Source organism: Carassius auratus, unplaced genomic scaffold (genome assembly GCF_003368295.1).
Source record: "Carassius auratus strain Wakin unplaced genomic scaffold, ASM336829v1 scaf_tig00038972, whole genome shotgun sequence".
NCBI lineage: Eukaryota > Metazoa > Chordata > Actinopteri > Cypriniformes > Cyprinidae > Carassius > Carassius auratus.
In genome coordinates this window covers 1-20,104 of record NW_020526481.1, presented here as the reverse complement: position 1 = coordinate 20,104, position 20,104 = coordinate 1, and the positions used below count along the sequence as shown (strand labels likewise).

The window sequence follows — 20,104 nt, the reverse complement described above, 5'->3', positions numbered from 1 at the left end:
AGAATTTTTTGTTTTTCCCAGTCCGCCCTTCCTGTAAATTAATGGCAAAAACATGCAGTTTCATTTAATACAAATAGGCCTACTGAAGCTTGCAGTGTTGTCAGCCTCTGCCGCCTCAATATAGGAGTACATGAGCACATAAACATCATTTCTAGAACTGCTCTGTGTCACGTCATGCATTTTACCTATCATATCATATACAAAGAGACAGCAGTTTAAAAAAACACCAATGTTTCAGGAGTTTATTATACAGGAATGACACATGCTTATTAGATAACTGTATTTGAGTTGATGTATATGTTTTTATTTATTATTATTTAATTTTCACAAATTTAGAAAAGTAATCTAAAAGTACTCAAAAGTAATTAGTTACATTACTTTAATAAAGTAATTGAAAAAGTTATACTACTATAACATTTTAAACAGGGTAACTTGTAATCTGTAACCTATTACATTTCCAAAGTAACCTTCCAAACACTGCTAAAAGGAGACGTCCAATAGACGTATTGCAGATGAGCAAACAGCCTTAAAACTACATCTTGCAGATGTAAATTCATATGTCAAATAGACGTCTCCTAGATGTATGTGTGCTATCAGGGTACCATCCCCCAGCGTTTTTAGGTCTCCCAAAACTTACCAAAGCCGAGATGGGCATCGCCGTGTCCGGCTTCCTCCCTGCTGCGTCTTAGCAGCATCGCTTCTCGGCCTTTTGGCTAAGATCAAGTGTAGTATCTGTTCTTATCAGTTTAATATCTGATACGTCCCCCATCCGGGGACTACATATTAAATGGATTTTTAGATCACGGAGCTGGAGCCGGGGCTTGCTCCGTCCACTCCATGCATCGGCCTGGTATTGCAGTGTCTCCAGGAACGGTGTGCTTTCCCTTTTTGGGGATTGCCATTTATTGTGTCGAATAGCAGAACAAGGAATGAGAGCTGCCGTTGCAGATGCTGTGGTTTATTGCAAACTTTTTTCCTGATGTGTCCACCTGGGGTCTTGGACTCTTCCACTAACGATGCACCCACCTGAGGTCTTGAAGTCTTTCACAGACGAGGTGACGCATCGAATCAGGTGTGTTTGTTTAAAGAGAGTCATCTAAAACTGGCGTTGGGAAGCACCGGCCCATGAGCTTGGCAGTTTCCAGGCCAGTAACGGAAGGCACCCGTCCTTCCTTTCCTGGAGGGGGGGCGGAGGGCTAACCGTTGGTGAGGATGGTAGAGATGCAAATCACACCTCTGGCTGACCGCCTGGGCCTTCATACTTACCTGGCAGGGGAGACACCATGATCAAGAAGGCGGTTCACCCAGGGCGAGGCTTGTCCATTGCACTCCGGCCATGCTGACCCCTGCGAATTCCCCAAATGCGGGAATCTCGACTGCATAATTTATGGTAGTGGGGGACTGCGTTCGCGCTCTCCCCTGAAATTGTTGGTGAAACAAAGCAGAAGAGGTTTTTACAGTTTTTTATTTATTTTCCTTTCAGAATGGGGAGTTCTGTCACATGCGAGATTTGTGTTGTGCGCCTGTGAAACAAAGTCACTTGCGCTCTTGAAAAATCGGACCCTGGTGGGTAGTTTAGTTCGAACATAGCGCAGACCTTACTTTGAAAGTAGATTGGACTGACTGCAGCCTAGCTGTAACTGTCTCCATGTTGTTTGGTTGTCCTTTTTTTCGATTCGTATTAATTTTGTTGTCGCTTACAGCGACACCTAGTGGCCTGTCGCCGCGCCCTTTTTCACCTGGCCTCGGACTGAGCCCCTGCACAGGTGTGCCGATTTGGGTGAAGGGATCTCACTCCTTCCTGGAGTTATAGCCATTCGAGCCACCTCGGACACGCCACCTTAGCACGCTTTGAGGTCCCCTCGCCAAGGTGAATGGAAATTTCCTCTATTTTTGGATGATTATTGACACTCAGACTCCAGAGAAGCTTTCTGTGCTGATTTGGGTGGGACTGGGCCAAATACCTGGCGCTTCTCGGCCTTTTGGCTAAGATCAAGTATCTTGTCGGACGGTTGAGACTGCGATCGCCTCTTGGAGGTTTCCTGACTCGAGATCGTTTCATATCTTGAGTCACACAACTTCGAGAGGTATATTGAACTCTGCTGCTTCGGGCTCCAACAAGTTTTAAGGTGAGGTCTTTTAATTATTTATTTTGTTATTTATTGGTGTATTTATTGTTGTTTTAAGTTTTTAGGCTGTTGGTGCCTCCATCATGTCGGCTGCCCGTGCCGGCGTGCGGAGGCACCACAGCGTGCGTTTTTTATTCAGGCAGGGTGAGGGGAAGCTCCTGGGAATGTCCCGTATGGACTTTTCCAGGAAGCTGATCCAAAAGACCCTAGCTTTTAAATGTGATGACCTGAATTGTTTGATGACTCTGCCCTTGAACAAAGGATTTGATGTTAGTTTTAAAACCGCTTCCCTACTTAATGACTTTTGGCAAAGGTTTGAATCAGTTAAAGCCCAGTTCTCCATGTTCACTGTTGAGAAACTTTCTGATAACACACTTAAAACTGTGATTGTCAGGATGTTCAATGAAACCGTGACTGGAGATGATATTTGTGTTTGGTTGGGTAGATTTTGCACTGTTCGAGGCCAGCCTGTCAAAGTGTTAGATGAAGATGGCATTTGGACATGCTCCTGGCGAATTCCCATTAAACAATGGGAAGACGCTGGGGGCTACCAGGGCCTGAAACATCTGCCTTCCATGATTGTGCTCGGAGAGAACAGAGGCTACATACATTATCAAGGAATGCCCAAACTCTGCAGAAAGTGTGGAAGGTTTGGTCATCTAGCTGAAGCATGCCAAGAGTTAATCTGTGGGAAGTGTAGAGAAATTGGTCACAGTTTTGATGACTGTACCAATGGCAGACGGTGCAATCTTTGTGGAGAAACAAACCATCTCTACAGAGACTGCCCTAAAAGTTTTGCCAACAAGCTAAAAATGGCCGCCCCACATGGGCAACAAACGAAGGAACAAAGGAGAGAGGAGGCGGTCCCTGAGGTTTTGGCGGGAATTTCAAATTCCCAGCCGGCCTCAGGGATTGGACAGGAAGGAGAAAGTGGGGCGGCCACAGGGGCGGAGGCAACGGAACAGGAAATGGTAATGGAAGGAAAGGAAAGTGAGGAAGAATCGCTGGTAACAGTTTCGGATGGGGTGGAAGAATCCACCGGGAGTGAGACAGAGTGTTCACTCCCTAATGCTCAGGTGCAAAAAAGACCTGCAGGGTCTCCTCTGATTGTAATGGAGGAGAAAAAATCTAGGGCAGCATATAAGCTCGATAGTTCCGATTCGGTAGATCTGGAGCGCATGTGGCCCCTAGAGTCCCCAAATGAGGTTTCCTTTTTGCACATTAAGCTAACAGCATCATCGCCAAAGGAGCCACAAGAGGTTCCCTCTGTGGCCTCTGAAGCGACAGGCATTTGCCCTCCAGACCTCAGCTCATCTGGGGAAAAGGAAAGACAAATGCTACAAGATGTAACATGATTTTAATCATATTTTTGTAGTCTTTTTCTTGTCTTCTGTTTTAAATGCCTCATACCTTTTTAACCCTACTGCTCATGGCCCTCACCATCTCTACTATCAATGTCAGAAGTGTGAGGTCCACCATTAGAGCACAGAGTATTTTGTCCTTTTTAAAATCTTTTAAGTCAGATTTGTTTTTATTACAAGAGTGTTCTCTGCCCTTTTTAACTAGGTACACAAAAATGGAAGAGCTATGGTCCGCAGGAGCCTCCATATGGAGCGGATCAAATTTTAACAAAAACGACGGAGTTGCGGTTTTAATTAATAATCCTAACATCTTGGTGAAGGGCAGCACTGTGGTGAGGCAAGGCCGGGCACTTTTAGTAAATCTGACCTTTTTAGACAGGGATTTTAATGTTCTTAATGTATATGGTTTTACGGAAAAGAACGAAAGATATGAGCTTTTAGAAGACTTGCAACCCCACATGCTAGGTAGGGCTCCCCTAATGGTAGCAGGGGATTTTAATTGTGTTTTATCTAAAACAGACAGGAAAAGGGTAGGGGAGGATTTTAGAGTGGACAAAACGTCGGTTTTATTGCAGGGTTTAGTCAGAGATTTTAATTTAGTCGACTGTTTTAAAATTTTGCATCAAAGAGAGGAGGGCTTCACCTGGTTCAGTGGTGATGGTACCAAAGCCTCTCGAATCGACTACGTATTTACAAGGGACTGCCCGCCAACCGATGCTACATTAACCCCCCTTTTTTTCTCTGATCACATGATGCTGTCTTGCACCCTTTCACTGCCCATGGGTGTGACGGTAGGGGGAGGGCTGTGGAAGCTGAACTGTTCCCTGTTGGAAGACAAGAATGTAATTTTAGAATATAGGGAACAGTTCAGCCAATGGCAGACCCTCCAAGACTTTTATGATACACGTGCACAGTGGTGGGAGATGGTAAAGGACCGGACGAGACAGTTTTTTAGAAAGATAGGGAAAGAAAAGAAGAGTAGGGAAAAGAAATGCATGTTGGGGTTGCAAAAAAGACTACAAAGGTATTTTAATCTTTTAAATAATGGTTTTGATTTTAACAATGAAATCCAGGATGTAAAAAAGGAAATGTCAGTTTTAGCCAATATAGAAAGTAAAGGGGTCCTTTTAAGAAGCAAAGAGAGAGAAATTGAAGAAGGGGAAAAGTGTACCAGATATTTTTTTAAGAAAATAATAACAAGGGGTGGGGGGTTAACCAGGGTTAAAACAGGGGATAGGGAGGTTAACACAACAAAGAGATTTTAGAGGATGTGGAAAATTTTATGGGGCTTTATATAGTTTTAAAAAGGTACACTCAGACACCGTAAAAGAAGTTTTAAATTTGTTGAGAAAAGGGTCGACTGTCAAAATGAGATTTTAGCCCAAGATTTGAACATTTTAGAAACCCAAAAAGCTCTTGGAGGTTTTAAAAAGGGGAAGTCCCCAGGAGTGGATGGACTTCCCCTGGAGTTTTATCTAACATTTTGGGACATTTTAGGACAAGAGCTTTTGACAGTTTTTAAAGAGTTTGAGACCCTCGACAGACTTCCAGACAGTTTTAGAATAGGGATAGTTTCTTTACTTCACAAAAAGGTGACCGGACTGACTTAAAAAACTGGAGACCCATAACACTTTTAAATTTCGATTATAAACTTTTTAGCAAAGTTTTAGCAACACGCATGTCAACTGTTTTAGAGGACGTGATTCACCCGGATCAAGCTTGTTCTGTGCCCGGAAGAAAGATAACAGACAACCTAGTGCTGATTAGAGACGCCATCTGTTACGCGAGAGACAGAAATATTCGGCTAGTAGTCCTAAATTTAGATTTTGAAAAAGCATTTGATCGAGTCTCGCACCAGTACCTCTTCCAGGTTCTGGAGAAAATGGGGTTTCCAAAGAGGTTTATAGCCTGGGTGGGACTGCTGTACAAGGGAATAGTCAGCAAAATTCTAATAAATGGGCATCTTTCCAAAGCTGTGAACATACACAGTGGTGTCCGTCAGGGATGTCCTTTATCTCCTCTTCTGTATGTGGCTTGCATCGAGCCACTGGCACAGATCTTGAGAAGGGACAAATGGATCAAAGGACTGGACGTTCCTGGGACAGGGGGACTGACAGCGACCTGTGTTTTATATATGGACGACGTAACTCTTTTAGCCACAGACGTTTTATCAATACGAAGAGCACTGGACTTGACTGACTGGTACGGTCGGGCCTCGGGCGCCAAACTCAATAGAAACAAGTCCGAGGCCCAGCTCTTCGGGCCGTGGGGAGACGTGGACACAGGAGGACTTGATTTGGTTTTTAAAGACAACGATTTTAAGATTTTAGGCGTTAAATTTGATAAAGACGGGGGTGGACGGGAAAACTGGACTGACTTGTTAGGGAAAGTTAGGAAAAGACTGGGGTTTTGGGGACTAAGACAGATGACGATGGAAGGCAAGGTTTTAATTTTTAAATCTGTGATTTTACCTCTGATTTTACTTGTCTGTTCTGTTTTTAGCCCCCCTCGGTGGTTCCTGGGGAAACTGGAGAGGGCGGTGTTTTACTTCCTGTGGGGGTCCAAGTGGGAGCGCCTGAAGAGGGAGACCATCAAGAAAAGGCCGGAGAACGGTGGAAAAGGCCTCCCAGACCCCCACCTGTTTTTAGGCAGCCGCTTCACCGCCCTGCACATTAGTTATGCCACGACCCCATCCAAAGAAAACAAGACGGCTGCAATGGCGCGATTTTGGATGGGGTCTTACCTACGAACACTGAAAATTTTACCAGTGGACTTGAAAACCCCAGTGTCTTTTAACTTGCCCAAAGAGTACAGTTTTATAAAAAAGTTTTTAAAGAAATACCTTTTAGAGAGTGAAGATGTCACCATTTTAACTCAACACAAGTCTCTCATCTCTGTTGTGCAGGACCGGGAACCGGTGAGTCCAGTTCCGGGCCTCACACCAAGTGAGGCCAAACAGGTTTGGCGGAACGCGGCTCACCCCGCTCTCCAGAACAGGCACAAGGACTTATCGTGGATGGTGGCTCATGAGATCCTCCCGGTCAGGGCGGTTATGCACTCCAGAGGCATGGCCAAAAACCCCATCTGCCCGCGGTCCGGCTGCAATTCCCCGGAGACCGTCCACCACCTGCTCTGGGAGTGCAGCACTGCGCGGGACCTGTGGGCCAAGACCGGCCCCCTGTATTTCCCGTGCCTACCAGCGGGTGGGGCCCAGTTCGGGTACCAGCTCGCCATCCTTGGGGTGGGCCGGGGCTTGAAGGACTTGACGGCACAGAAATTTACCTCGCTCTGGCTCACCCTCAACGTCATCAAGGATGCCATCTGGGCCACCAGAAACCTGCTGGTGGGGAAGCGCGTTACGGTAACCCTCCATGCATGCGAGCTAAAGGTAACATCAATGCTGCAGGGGTACCGGACGACGATATTCGGACGGGGGGGCCGGGGTCGCACGGAGAGGGTCCCGGCAGGCACCGACCCTGGCCGCCCGTAGATGCACCCTCACCACTCTGGCTACGGGAACAGCGGGCCAGCGGGCCGGAGGAGAGGGGATCTCCGCTGAGTCCATAAAGTAGCATCTCATGTCCCTGTTCTGGAGAGTGGGGTGATGACCCACTTGATAAGGACTCACCCCCGGTCTTGCACAATAGATGATTTTTAATTGGTGTTTTTTATTGTTTTATCATGAAAGAGGTTTTATTAACATATATATATACGAGGCTTGTTTGCTTTTTTTAAAATTTGTATTTTACTTTTGGAACTGACCGCACCTTTTAAACACACCTCAATAATGGACTTTTAAAAACAAGCAAAACACTGTGGTTTTAATCAAATGCTTTTTAAAAATGATTGTTTCTTTCATTTTACCATGTGTATTTATTATATATTATATTGCTTGTTTTAATGTGTGATTAAAAAGAAAATGTTGTGTGAAAAAGAAAAAATGCAAATGGAAAAAATGTAAATGGTGACAATAAAACTTTTTCGAAAGAAAAAATCTGTTCTTATCAGTTTAATATCTGATACGTCCCCCATCCGGGGACTACATATTAAATGGATTTTTAGATCACGGAGCTGGAGCCGGGGCTTGCTCCGTCCACTCCATGCATCGGCCTGGTATTGCAGTGTCTCCAGGAACGGTGTGCTTTCCCTTTTTGGGGATTGCCATTTATTGTGTCGAATAGCAGAACAAGGAATGAGAGCTGCCGTTGCAGATGCTGTGGTTTATTGCAAACTTTTTTCCTGATGTGTCCACCTGGGGTCTTGGACTCTTCCACTAACGATGCACCCACCTGAGGTCTTGAAGTCTTTCACAGACGAGGTGACGCATCGAATCAGGTGTGTTTGTTTAAAGAGAGTCATCTAAAACTGGCGTTGGGAAGCACCGGCCCATGAGCTTGGCAGTTTCCAGGCCAGTAACGGAAGGCACCCGTCCTTCCTTTCCTGGAGGGGGGGCGGAGGGCTAACCGTTGGTGAGGATGGTAGAGATGCAAATCACACCTCTGGCTGACCGCCTGGGCCTTCATACTTACCTGGCAGGGGAGACACCATGATCAAGAAGGCGGTTCACCCAGGGCGAGGCTTGTCCATTGCACTCCGGCCATGCTGACCCTGCGAATTCCCCAAATGCGGGAATCTCGACTGCATAATTTAGTGTGGGGACTGCGTTCGCGCTCTCCCTGAAATTGTTGGTGAAACAAAGCAGAAGAGGTTTTTACAGTTTTTTATTTATTTTCCTTTCAGAATGGGGAGTTCTGTCACATGCGAGATTTGTGTTGTGCGCCTGTGAAACAAAGTCACTTGCGCTCTTGAAAAATCGGACCCTGGTGGGTAGTTTAGTTCGAACATAGCGCAGACCTTACTTTGAAAGTAGATTGGACTGACTGCAGCCTAGCTGTAACTGTCTCCATGTTGTTTGGTTGTCCTTTTTTTCGATTCGTATTAATTTTGTTGTCGCTTACAGCGACACCTAGTGGCCTGTCGCCGCGCCCTTTTTCACCTGGCCTCGGACTGAGCCCCTGCACAGGTGTGCCGATTTGGGTGAAGGGATCTCACTCCTTCCTGGAGTTATAGCCATTCGAGCCACCTCGGACACGCCACCTTAGCACGCTTTGAGGTCCCCTCGCCAAGGTGAATGGAAATTTCCTCTATTTTTGGATGATTATTGACACTCAGACTCCAGAGAAGCTTTCTGTGCTGATTTGGGTGGGACTGGGCCAAATACCTGGCGCCAGGTTGCAAAAGAAGGTTTTCGACAAAATCCAAAATACCCGAAAATTTCGTCAGAGCGACGGGCCAATCTGAGACCTGCGTCTCGTTCGGCTCGAGCCAAGGATTCCGGTGACATAAGGCACGTGGCTCTGCGACCAACCGTTTGGGAGTTACGAGCGATGCCGTACTTTCCGTCGCTGCAGTTCCACCGTCAGGCCGATCGGGACAAGGCCCGGTGACGTTGCAGACAGGGGAGGGTACTACCATCCCGCAGTGTTGCAGGTGTTTTCATCTTTGTTTGATTGTCCATTTACATTACATTTTCCCTATTTTTCAGCTTACGGCGCCACCTAGTGGCCTGTCGCCGCGTCCCTTTTCGCCTGGCCTCGGACTGAGCCCCTGCACAGGTGTGCCGATTTGGGTGAAGGGATCTCACTCCTTCCTGGAGTTATAGCCATTCGAGCCACCTCGGACACGCCACCTTAGCACGTTTTGAGGTCCCCTCGCCAAGGTGAATGGAAATTTCCTCTATTTTTGGATGATTATTGACACTCAGACTCCAGAGAAGCTTTCTGTGCTGATTTGGGTGGGACTGGGCCAAATACCTGGCGCCAGGTTGCAAAAGAAGGTTTTCGACAAAATCCAAAATACCCGAAAATTTCGTCAGAGCGACGGGCCAATCTGAGACCTGCGTCTCGTTCGGCTCGAGCCAAGGATTCCGGTGTCATAAGGCACGTGGCTCTGCGACCAACCGTTTGGGAGTTACGAGCCATGCCGTACTTTCCGTCAGGCCGATCGGGACGAGGCCCGGTGACGTTGTAGACAGGGGAGGGTACTACCCAGATAGCACACTTACGTCTGCAAGATGTCTGTTAAAGAACTGTTGATCTGGAAAGCATCTGCCATCTACAAACGTCTGACATACGCCTTTCAGATGTCAGTTTTATATACCTTCTAAATCATAAACATCTAAAAGACATCTAATTGACATCTATCTGACATCTAAAAGGCAGTGTTGGGGAGTAACTAGTTACATGTAACAGCATTACGTAATTTAATTACAAAATGAATGTAACTGTAATTAGTTACAGTTACGAAGAAAAAATTAGTAATTAAATTAAAGTTACTTATGAAATTTTTAACGATTACAAAGGCAATTACATTTGAATATTTACACACATCCACATACAGATTTCACTGATTTCTTTCCCAAATTGCACTGACTGTTCTGAGACATACGCCCTAATAATTTCCAGAATTTTAACAGAATTTTTTGTTTTTCCCAGTCCGCCCTTCCTGTAAATTAATGGCAAAAACATGCAGTTTCATTTAATACAAATAGGCCTACTGAAGCTTGCAGTGTTGTCAGCCTCTGCCGCCTCAATATAGGAGTACATGAGCACATAAACATCATTTCTAGAACTGCTCTGTGTCACGTCATGCATTTTACCTATCATATCATATACAAAGAGACAGCAGTTTAAAAAAACACCAATGTTTCAGGAGTTTATTATACAGGAATGACACATGCTTATTAGATAACTGTATTTGAGTTGATGTATATGTTTTTATTTATTATTATTTAATTTTCACAAATTTAGAAAAGTAATCTAAAAGTACTCAAAAGTAATTAGTTACATTACTTTAATAAAGTAATTGAAAAAGTTATACTACTATAACATTTTAAACAGGGTAACTTGTAATCTGTAACCTATTACATTTCCAAAGTAACCTTCCAAACACTGCTAAAAGGAGACGTCCAATAGACGTATTGCAGATGAGCAAACAGCCTTAAAACTACATCTTGCAGATGTAAATTCATATGTCAAATAGACGTCTCCTAGATGTATGTGTGCTATCAGGGTACCATCCCCCAGCGTTTTTAGGTCTCCCAAAACTTACCAAAGCCGAGATGGGCATCGCCGTGTCCGGCTTCCTCCCTGCTGCGTCTTAGCAGCATCGCTTCTCGGCCTTTTGGCTAAGATCAAGTGTAGTATCTGTTCTTATCAGTTTAATATCTGATACGTCCCCCATCCGGGGACTACATATTAAATGGATTTTTAGATCACGGAGCTGGAGCCGGGGCTTGCTCCGTCCACTCCATGCATCGGCCTGGTATTGCAGTGTCTCCAGGAACGGTGTGCTTTCCCTTTTTGGGGATTGCCATTTATTGTGTCGAATAGCAGAACAAGGAATGAGAGCTGCCGTTGCAGATGCTGTGGTTTATTGCAAACTTTTTTCCTGATGTGTCCACCTGGGGTCTTGGACTCTTCCACTAACGATGCACCCACCTGAGGTCTTGAAGTCTTTCACAGACGAGGTGACGCATCGAATCAGGTGTGTTTGTTTAAAGAGAGTCATCTAAAACTGGCGTTGGGAAGCACCGGCCCATGAGCTTGGCAGTTTCCAGGCCAGTAACGGAAGGCACCCGTCCTTCCTTTCCTGGAGGGGGGGCGGAGGGCTAACCGTTGGTGAGGATGGTAGAGATGCAAATCACACCTCTGGCTGACCGCCTGGGCCTTCATACTTACCTGGCAGGGGAGACACCATGATCAAGAAGGCGGTTCACCCAGGGCGAGGCTTGTCCATTGCACTCCGGCCATGCTGACCCCTGCGAATTCCCCAAATGCGGGAATCTCGACTGCATAATTTATGGTAGTGGGGGACTGCGTTCGCGCTCTCCCCTGAAATTGTTGGTGAAACAAAGCAGAAGAGGTTTTTACAGTTTTTTATTTATTTTCCTTTCAGAATGGGGAGTTCTGTCACATGCGAGATTTGTGTTGTGCGCCTGTGAAACAAAGTCACTTGCGCTCTTGAAAAATCGGACCCTGGTGGGTAGTTTAGTTCGAACATAGCGCAGACCTTACTTTGAAAGTAGATTGGACTGACTGCAGCCTAGCTGTAACTGTCTCCATGTTGTTTGGTTGTCCTTTTTTTCGATTCGTATTAATTTTGTTGTCGCTTACAGCGACACCTAGTGGCCTGTCGCCGCGCCCTTTTTCACCTGGCCTCGGACTGAGCCCCTGCACAGGTGTGCCGATTTGGGTGAAGGGATCTCACTCCTTCCTGGAGTTATAGCCATTCGAGCCACCTCGGACACGCCACCTTAGCACGCTTTGAGGTCCCCTCGCCAAGGTGAATGGAAATTTCCTCTATTTTTGGATGATTATTGACACTCAGACTCCAGAGAAGCTTTCTGTGCTGATTTGGGTGGGACTGGGCCAAATACCTGGCGCCAGGTTGCAAAAGAAGGTTTTCGACAAAATCCAAAATACCCGAAAATTTCGTCAGAGCGACGGGCCAATCTGAGACCTGCGTCTCGTTCGGCTCGAGCCAAGGATTCCGGTGACATAAGGCACGTGGCTCTGCGACCAACCGTTTGGGAGTTACGAGCGATGCCGTACTTTCCGTCGCTGCAGTTCCACCGTCAGGCCGATCGGGACAAGGCCCGGTGACGTTGCAGACAGGGGAGGGTACTACCATCCCGCAGTGTTGCAGGTGTTTTCATCTTTGTTTGATTGTCCATTTACATTACATTTTCCCTATTTTTCAGCTTACGGCGCCACCTAGTGGCCTGTCGCCGCGTCCCTTTTCGCCTGGCCTCGGACTGAGCCCCTGCACAGGTGTGCCGATTTGGGTGAAGGGATCTCACTCCTTCCTGGAGTTATAGCCATTCGAGCCACCTCGGACACGCCACCTTAGCACGTTTTGAGGTCCCCTCGCCAAGGTGAATGGAAATTTCCTCTATTTTTGGATGATTATTGACACTCAGACTCCAGAGAAGCTTTCTGTGCTGATTTGGGTGGGACTGGGCCAAATACCTGGCGCCAGGTTGCAAAAGAAGGTTTTCGACAAAATCCAAAATACCCGAAAATTTCGTCAGAGCGACGGGCCAATCTGAGACCTGCGTCTCGTTCGGCTCGAGCCAAGGATTCCGGTGTCATAAGGCACGTGGCTCTGCGACCAACCGTTTGGGAGTTACGAGCCATGCCGTACTTTCCGTCAGGCCGATCGGGACGAGGCCCGGTGACGTTGTAGACAGGGGAGGGTACTACCCAGATAGCACACTTACGTCTGCAAGATGTCTGTTAAAGAACTGTTGATCTGGAAAGCATCTGCCATCTACAAACGTCTGACATACGCCTTTCAGATGTCAGTTTTATATACCTTCTAAATCATAAACATCTAAAAGACATCTAATTGACATCTATCTGACATCTAAAAGGCAGTGTTGGGGAGTAACTAGTTACATGTAACAGCATTACGTAATTTAATTACAAAATGAATGTAACTGTAATTAGTTACAGTTACGAAGAAAAAATTAGTAATTAAATTAAAGTTACTTATGAAATTTTTAACGATTACAAAGGCAATTACATTTGAATATTTACACACATCCACATACAGATTTCACTGATTTCTTTCCCAAATTGCACTGACTGTTCTGAGACATACGCCCTAATAATTTCCAGAATTTTAACAGAATTTTTTGTTTTTCCCAGTCCGCCCTTCCTGTAAATTAATGGCAAAAACATGCAGTTTCATTTAATACAAATAGGCCTACTGAAGCTTGCAGTGTTGTCAGCCTCTGCCGCCTCAATATAGGAGTACATGAGCACATAAACATCATTTCTAGAACTGCTCTGTGTCACGTCATGCATTTTACCTATCATATCATATACAAAGAGACAGCAGTTTAAAAAAACACCAATGTTTCAGGAGTTTATTATACAGGAATGACACATGCTTATTAGATAACTGTATTTGAGTTGATGTATATGTTTTTATTTATTATTATTTAATTTTCACAAATTTAGAAAAGTAATCTAAAAGTACTCAAAAGTAATTAGTTACATTACTTTAATAAAGTAATTGAAAAAGTTATACTACTATAACATTTTAAACAGGGTAACTTGTAATCTGTAACCTATTACATTTCCAAAGTAACCTTCCAAACACTGCTAAAAGGAGACGTCCAATAGACGTATTGCAGATGAGCAAACAGCCTTAAAACTACATCTTGCAGATGTAAATTCATATGTCAAATAGACGTCTCCTAGATGTATGTGTGCTATCAGGGTACCATCCCCCAGCGTTTTTAGGTCTCCCAAAACTTACCAAAGCCGAGATGGGCATCGCCGTGTCCGGCTTCCTCCCTGCTGCGTCTTAGCAGCATCGCTTCTCGGCCTTTTGGCTAAGATCAAGTGTAGTATCTGTTCTTATCAGTTTAATATCTGATACGTCCCCCATCCGGGGACTACATATTAAATGGATTTTTAGATCACGGAGCTGGAGCCGGGGCTTGCTCCGTCCACTCCATGCATCGGCCTGGTATTGCAGTGTCTCCAGGAACGGTGTGCTTTCCCTTTTTGGGGATTGCCATTTATTGTGTCGAATAGCAGAACAAGGAATGAGAGCTGCCGTTGCAGATGCTGTGGTTTATTGCAAACTTTTTTCCTGATGTGTCCACCTGGGGTCTTGGACTCTTCCACTAACGATGCACCCACCTGAGGTCTTGAAGTCTTTCACAGACGAGGTGACGCATCGAATCAGGTGTGTTTGTTTAAAGAGAGTCATCTAAAACTGGCGTTGGGAAGCACCGGCCCATGAGCTTGGCAGTTTCCAGGCCAGTAACGGAAGGCACCCGTCCTTCCTTTCCTGGAGGGGGGGCGGAGGGCTAACCGTTGGTGAGGATGGTAGAGATGCAAATCACACCTCTGGCTGACCGCCTGGGCCTTCATACTTACCTGGCAGGGGAGACACCATGATCAAGAAGGCGGTTCACCCAGGGCGAGGCTTGTCCATTGCACTCCGGCCATGCTGACCCCTGCGAATTCCCCAAATGCGGGAATCTCGACTGCATAATTTATGGTAGTGGGGGACTGCGTTCGCGCTCTCCCCTGAAATTGTTGGTGAAACAAAGCAGAAGAGGTTTTTACAGTTTTTTATTTATTTTCCTTTCAGAATGGGGAGTTCTGTCACATGCGAGATTTGTGTTGTGCGCCTGTGAAACAAAGTCACTTGCGCTCTTGAAAAATCGGACCCTGGTGGGTAGTTTAGTTCGAACATAGCGCAGACCTTACTTTGAAAGTAGATTGGACTGACTGCAGCCTAGCTGTAACTGTCTCCATGTTGTTTGGTTGTCCTTTTTTTCGATTCGTATTAATTTTGTTGTCGCTTACAGCGACACCTAGTGGCCTGTCGCCGCGCCCTTTTTCACCTGGCCTCGGACTGAGCCCCTGCACAGGTGTGCCGATTTGGGTGAAGGGATCTCACTCCTTCCTGGAGTTATAGCCATTCGAGCCACCTCGGACACGCCACCTTAGCACGCTTTGAGGTCCCCTCGCCAAGGTGAATGGAAATTTCCTCTATTTTTTGGATGATTATTGACACTCAGACTCCAGAGAAGCTTTCTGTGCTGATTTGGGTGGGACTGGGCCAAATACCTGGCGCCAGGTTGCAAAAGAAGGTTTTCGACAAAATCCAAAATACCCGAAAATTTCGTCAGAGCGACGGGCCAATCTGAGACCTGCGTCTCGTTCGGCTCGAGCCAAGGATTCCGGTGACATAAGGCACGTGGCTCTGCGACCAACCGTTTGGGAGTTACGAGCGATGCCGTACTTTCCGTCGCTGCAGTTCCACCGTCAGGCCGATCGGGACAAGGCCCGGTGACGTTGCAGACAGGGGAGGGTACTACCATCCCGCAGTGTTGCAGGTGTTTTCATCTTTGTTTGATTGTCCATTTACATTACATTTTCCCTATTTTTCAGCTTACGGCCGCCACCTAGTGGCCTGTCGCCGCGTCCCTTTTCGCCTGGCCTCGGACTGAGCCCCTGCACAGGTGTGCCGATTTGGGTGAAGGGATCTCACTCCTTCCTGGAGTTATAGCCATTCGAGCCACCTCGGACACGCCACCTTAGCACGTTTTGAGGTCCCCTCGCCAAGGTGAATGGAAATTTCCTCTATTTTTGGATGATTATTGACACTCAGACTCCAGAGAAGCTTTCTGTGCTGATTTGGGTGGGACTGGGCCAAATACCTGGCGCCAGGTTGCAAAAGAAGGTTTTCGACAAAATCCAAAATACCCGAAAATTTCGTCAGAGCGACGGGCCAATCTGAGACCTGCGTCTCGTTCGGCTCGAGCCAAGGATTCCGGTGTCATAAGGCACGTGGCTCTGCGACCAACCGTTTGGGAGTTACGAGCCATGCCGTACTTTCCGTCAGGCCGATCGGGACGAGGCCCGGTGACGTTGTAGACAGGGGAGGGTACTACCCAGATAGCACACTTACGTCTGCAAGATGTCTGTTAAAGAACTGTTGATCTGGAAAGCATCTGCCATCTACAAACGTCTGACATACGCCTTTCAGATGTCAGTTTTATATACCTTCTAAATCATAAACATCTAAAAGACATCTAATTGACATCTATCTGACATCTAAAAGGCAGTGTTGGGGAGTAACTAGTTACATGTAACAGCATTACGTAATTTAATTACAAAATGAATGTAACTGTAATTAGTTACAGTTACGAAGAAAAAATTAGTAATTAAATTAAAGTTACTTATGAAATTTTTAACGATTACAAAGGCAATTACATTTGAATATTTACACACATCCACATACAGATTTCACTGATTTCTTTCCCAAATTGCACTGACTGTTCTGAGACATACGCCCTAATAATTTCCAGAATTTTAACAGAATTTTTTGTTTTTCCCAGTCCGCCCTTCCTGTAAATTAATGGCAAAAACATGCAGTTTCATTTAATACAAATAGGCCTACTGAAGCTTGCAGTGTTGTCAGCCTCTGCCGCCTCAATATAGGAGTACATGAGCACATAAACATCATTTCTAGAACTGCTCTGTGTCACGTCATGCATTTTACCTATCATATCATATACAAAGAGACAGCAGTTTAAAAAAACACCAATGTTTCAGGAGTTTATTATACAGGAATGACACATGCTTATTAGATAACTGTATTTGAGTTGATGTATATGTTTTTATTTATTATTATTTAATTTTCACAAATTTAGAAAAGTAATCTAAAAGTACTCAAAAGTAATTAGTTACATTACTTTAATAAAGTAATTGAAAAAGTTATACTACTATAACATTTTAAACAGGGTAACTTGTAATCTGTAACCTATTACATTTCCAAAGTAACCTTCCAAACACTGCTAAAAGGAGACGTCCAATAGACGTATTGCAGATGAGCAAACAGCCTTAAAACTACATCTTGCAGATGTAAATTCATATGTCAAATAGACGTCTCCTAGATGTATGTGTGCTATCAGGGTACCATCCCCCAGCGTTTTTAGGTCTCCCAAAACTTACCAAAGCCGAGATGGGCATCGCCGTGTCCGGCTTCCTCCCTGCTGCGTCTTAGCAGCATCGCTTCTCGGCCTTTTGGCTAAGATCACGTGGTCTGGTCGGACGGTTGAGACAGCGATCGCCTCTAGGTGGACCTTTAGGCTCGTGTGTGGCTTGTGGCACGAGTCCTCTATCCTCCAAGAGGTAAATTGACAAGCGGCTTTTAATTGGAGACGACTCGCTTTGCGGAGAATCAACTTGTTTTTAAGGTAAGAAGGTTTTATCTAATTTATTTAGTTAATTTATTGTTTGTTTTAGCCGCTGCGTGCTGGTGGTGCCTCCACCATGTCGGCTGCTCGTGCCGGCATGCGGAGGCACCACAGCGTGCGTTTTATATTCAAGGAGGTCGATGGAAAGCTTCTGGGTATGTCCCGCATGGACTTTTCCAGAAAGCTTGTTCAAAAGACCTTACATTTTAAGCCTGAAGACCTGAATTGTTTGATGACTCTGCCTCTGAACAAAGGTTTTGATTTGAGTTTTAAGACTGCTTCCCTGCTAAGTGAGTTTTGGCAAAGGTTTGAATCTGTTAAATCCCAGTTCTCTATGTTTATGGTGGAGAAACTTTCTGACAACACACTTAAAACTGTGATTGTCAGAATGTTCAATGAAACTGTGACTGGTGAAGATATATGTGTGTGGCTGGGTAGATTTTGCACTGTTCGAGGCCAGCCAGTCAAGGTGCTAGATGAAGATGGTATCTGGACATGCTCCTGGCGAATCCCCATTAAACAATGGGAGGACGCTGGGGGCTACCAGGGCCTGAAACATCTGCCCTCCATGATTGTGCTTGGAGAGAACAGAGGCTACATTCATTACCAGGGTATGCCTAAGTTATGTCGGAAATGTGGGAAATTTGGTCACTTAGCCGATGTATGCCAAGAATTAGTTTGTGGGAAGTGCAAAGAAATTGGTCACGGGTTTGAACAGTGTACCAATGGCAGGCGGTGCAATCTTTGTGGAGATTCAAACCACCTCTACAGAGATTGCCCTAAAAGTTTTGCCAACAAGCTCAAAATGGCCGCCCCACATTGGCACCAAACAAACGAAGAAAGGAAAGAGGAGGCGGTCCCTGAGGTTTTGGCGGGAATTTCAAATTCCCAGCCAGCCTCAGGGATTGGGCAGGAAGGAGGAAGTGGGGCGGCCATAGGGGCGGAGTCAGATATTGAAATGGAAAAAGGCACGGAAGGAGAAGTGACCGAGGGAGAAACAAGCTCCTCCCTACAAACGGTGTCAGAGTTGGTACAGGAATCCAGTGGGAGTGAATTTGAGTGTTCACTCCCAAATGCTCAAGTGCAAAAAAGACCTGCGGGATCTCCTCTGGTGGAAACCGAGGAGAAAAAAGCTAGGGCAGCACAGCGGCTTGATAGTTCCGATTTGGAAGATCAAGAACGCATGTGGCCCCTAGAGTCCCCAAATGAGGTATCTTTTTTGCACATCAAGCTAAGAACATCGTCGCCTAGGGAGTTACAAGAGGATTTCTCTGTAGCACCCGAGGCGTCGAGCACCTGCTCTCCAGGACCCAGTTCATCTGTGAGAAAGGAAGGGCAGGTGAAACAAGATAAAACATGATTTTAAGTATATTTTTGTAGTCTTTTTGTCTTCTGTTTAAATGTCTCATACTGTTTTAACCATACTGCTCATGGCCCTCACTATCTCTACCATTAATGTAAGAAGTGTGAGGTCCACCTTACGAGCACAGAGCATTTTATCCTTTTTAAAGTGTTTTAAGTCAGACTTGTTTTTACTGCAAGAGTGTGCTCTGCCCTTTTTAAATAGTTACAGAAAGTTGGAGGAGATGTGGACCATGGGGCCCTCAATATGGAGTGGCTCCAACTTCAACAAAAATGACGGTGTCGCTATTTTAATCAACAATTCAAACATCACGGTGAAGGATAGCACTGTGGTGAGGGAAGGGCGGGCTCTTTTAGCAAACCTGACTTTTTTAGGGAGGGATTTTAAGGTTCTTAATGTGTATGGTTTTACAGAAAAAAATGACAGATATGAGCTTTTAGAAGACCTGCAGCCCCACATGTTAGGCAGGGCTCCCCTAATAGTAGCAGGGGATTTTAACTGTGTTTTATCCAAAACAGATAGGAAGAGAGTAGGAGAAGATTTTAAGGTCGATAAGACATCGGTTTTATTGCAAAATTTAGTCAAGGATTTTAAGTTAGTTGACTGTTTTAAACAACTGCATCAAAGAGAGGAGGGCTTCACCTGGTTCAGTGGTGATGGCACCAGAGCCTCTCGAATTGACTATGTTTTTACAAGGGACTGCCCGCCAACCGATGCAACATTGACCCCTCCCTTTTTTTCTGATCACATGATACTGTCTTGCACCCTTTCACTTTCCATGGGTGTGACGGTAGGAGGAGGGCTGTGGAAGCTGAACTGTTCCCTATTAGAGGATGAAGAAGTGGTTAGAGAGTATAGGGAGCAGTTCAGCCAATGGCAGACCCTCCAAGACTTTTATGATACACGTGCACAGTGGTGGGAAGTGGTTAAGGACCGGACAAGACAGTTTTTTAGAAATATAGGGAAAAGGAAAAAGAACAGGGAAAGAAGACACATGATGGGGCTGCAAAAAAGACTGCAGAGATATTTTAACCTTTTAAACAGTGGATTGGATTTTACAGAAGAGATAAAAGAAGTCAAGAAAGAAATGTCAGTTTTATTCGAAGTTCAGAGTAGGGGTGTTATTTTAAGATGTAAAGAAAGAGAAATAGAAGAAGGGGAGAAATGCACAAGATACTTTTTTAAAAAAATTATTACACGGGGTGGGTCAATCTCTGCTTTGAAGACTTTTACCGGGAGGGAAGCAAGCGGCACAAAAGAGATTTTAAATGAAACTGAAAACTTTTATAATAATTTATATAGTGCAAAAGAGGCTCATAATGGGGTTTTAGAGGAAGTTTTAACCTTTTTAAATAAAAAGGTAAAGAGCCCAGATGTGCTTTTATCCCAGGATTTTACAGTTTTAGAAATTCAGAAAGCTTTAAAACATTTTAAAAAAGGGAAGTCCCCTGGCATTGACGGA

The 20,104-nt window shown here is 45.2% G+C and overlaps 7 non-coding genes and 1 pseudogene across 7 annotated transcripts; all 8 read left to right on the top strand.

Moving 5' to 3' along the window:
* The first annotated feature begins 693 nt into the window (after window positions 1–693).
* LOC113083612 (U2 spliceosomal RNA) lies at window positions 694–884 on the top strand. The gene has a single exon (XR_003283314.1). It is a non-coding gene; the product is annotated as a U2 spliceosomal RNA (small nuclear RNA).
* Window positions 885–1,258: 374 nt separating this feature from the next.
* On the top strand, window positions 1,259–1,422 carry LOC113083618 (U1 spliceosomal RNA). The gene has a single exon (XR_003283316.1). It is a non-coding gene; the product is annotated as a U1 spliceosomal RNA (small nuclear RNA).
* Window positions 1,423–7,462: 6,040 nt separating this feature from the next.
* On the top strand, window positions 7,463–7,637 carry LOC113083614 (uncharacterized; annotated as a pseudogene).
* Window positions 7,638–8,011: 374 nt separating this feature from the next.
* LOC113083609 (U1 spliceosomal RNA) lies at window positions 8,012–8,170 on the top strand. The gene has a single exon (XR_003283311.1). It is a non-coding gene; the product is annotated as a U1 spliceosomal RNA (small nuclear RNA).
* A 2,486-nt stretch (window positions 8,171–10,656) lies between these two features.
* Window positions 10,657–10,847, top strand: LOC113083611 (U2 spliceosomal RNA). Its single transcript, XR_003283313.1, has one exon. It is a non-coding gene; the product is annotated as a U2 spliceosomal RNA (small nuclear RNA).
* Window positions 10,848–11,221: 374 nt separating this feature from the next.
* Window positions 11,222–11,385, top strand: LOC113083617 (U1 spliceosomal RNA). The gene has a single exon (XR_003283315.1). It is a non-coding gene; the product is annotated as a U1 spliceosomal RNA (small nuclear RNA).
* Window positions 11,386–13,872: 2,487 nt separating this feature from the next.
* LOC113083610 (U2 spliceosomal RNA) lies at window positions 13,873–14,063 on the top strand. Its single transcript, XR_003283312.1, has one exon. It is a non-coding gene; the product is annotated as a U2 spliceosomal RNA (small nuclear RNA).
* Window positions 14,064–14,437: 374 nt separating this feature from the next.
* On the top strand, window positions 14,438–14,601 carry LOC113083608 (U1 spliceosomal RNA). Its single transcript, XR_003283310.1, has one exon. It is a non-coding gene; the product is annotated as a U1 spliceosomal RNA (small nuclear RNA).
* Window positions 14,602–20,104: the final 5,503 nt, after the last annotated feature.